We start from the raw sequence: 1,570 nt of genomic DNA on the forward strand, positions 1-1,570 counted from the left end.
AAGAGATAAAGAGCGAGGTTGAAGAGATGGCGGATATCACGAAAATGACGATGGGAGATTACAAGAAGAGGATACGAGAAGAAAGTGGACCGGGTCTTTTACCACCTAAGATACCATCTAAAAGAAGTTTTGAGCTCAAATGGCACATTCTATCAATGCTCAAGGATATACCTTTCACGGGGAAAGAGTATGAAGATGCTTTCAAGCATATTGATGAAGTAAATGACATTTCAAACTACTTCAATATTCCTAATGTTCCAAGAGAATCCGTGTTACTTAGGATGCTTCCAGTGACATTTACCGGTGAAGCTAAAGTTTGGTTGAAGCCACTTGCGCCCGGATCCATTACCATATGGGCAAATCTTTGTGATGCTTTTATTGAGCAATTTATTCCACCTTCAAAGATCTCAAAGCTCAAGAAGAAGATTGCTAATTTTCAACAAGAGGTTGGAGAGTTCTTATATTAAGCATGGGAGATATACAAGGACTTGCTTAGAAGTTGTCCTCAATATGATCTTAATGTCCAACAAGAAGTGTCCATTTTCTATGATGGAGTGAATGTCACAACAAGACAACTTCTTGACTCTCAAGGACCACTGACAAATAAGGAGCTAGTAACCATCAAAGAGTTAATTGAAGAGTTTGTAAAGCACTCACGTGAGTATCACAACCCACAAAAGGATGTCACTAGAGGTAAAGGAGATGGAGGGAATGAGAACACGGGCCCGGTTTTGGAAAAGTTAGAAAATATGGATCGGATGATGAAAATATGGATCAATCTATCCATGCAATAAGAGTTGGGTGTGATAATTGTTGTGGACCATAATTTGACTAAGGATTGTGATCAAGATGAGAATGGAAACTGAAAAGCACAATTTTGCTACTCGAGTGGTGATCAATTTAATGAAGATTGGAGGAATCCCAAAAAGGAGTGGTTGTCATATGAAGAGTAAAAGAAACAAAAAGATGAAAAGTTTAGACAAACCGGACGAGGTTTCTACCAAAAAGAGCAACCACTACTCAAAAAGCAGATGGATTTTGAGTTGGTACTTCATAGGTTTATAGAAGCTTCAAAAAAAAGGCATGATGCTAGTGATTCTAATGTGAGGAATCATCACGCTTCCATCAAGAACATAGAGACTCAACTCGGGCAACTAACAACACTTGTCAAAGTGAGATTACCATCTATAAATCAAGACCAAAAATCACAACCTCTTGTAATGGTGATCTACACCGAAGAAGAAATTAATTCTGGGCCATTTATGACCCATAAAATAGTTCCTATGCAACCCAATTCATTTTTGGAAGAAGTTAAGCCCGAAGCTAAAAGAGCAAAAAGTGAGTCATATTTTGACAATTTACCACGGCGTGGTAACTCTACCACTTCATGGTCATAGGAAGATCGAAATTCTTCACTTTTAAATTCATATCATCCTCATTTTCCATTTCCATCTCAAGCAATCAAGCATTATCTGGAGCCGATACAGAAGAAGCTTATGGAATAAGTGCCCCTACTCTAGATAAATGCTCCATTTTAGAAGTCAATGGCTAAGCTTCCAAAGTTTGAAAA

The 1,570-nt window shown here is 38.0% G+C and overlaps 1 non-coding gene across 1 annotated transcript; it reads right to left on the reverse strand.

Moving 5' to 3' along the window:
- Nucleotides 1–410: 410 nt before the first annotated feature.
- On the reverse strand, nt 411–517 carry LOC111905132 (small nucleolar RNA R71). Its single transcript, XR_002854747.1, has one exon. It is a non-coding gene; the product is annotated as a small nucleolar RNA R71 (small nucleolar RNA).
- Between the last annotated feature and the right edge of the window lie 1,053 nt (nt 518–1,570).

This window comes from Lactuca sativa, chromosome 6 (genome assembly GCF_002870075.4).
Source record: "Lactuca sativa cultivar Salinas chromosome 6, Lsat_Salinas_v11, whole genome shotgun sequence".
Taxonomy (NCBI): Eukaryota; Viridiplantae; Streptophyta; class Magnoliopsida; order Asterales; family Asteraceae; genus Lactuca; species Lactuca sativa.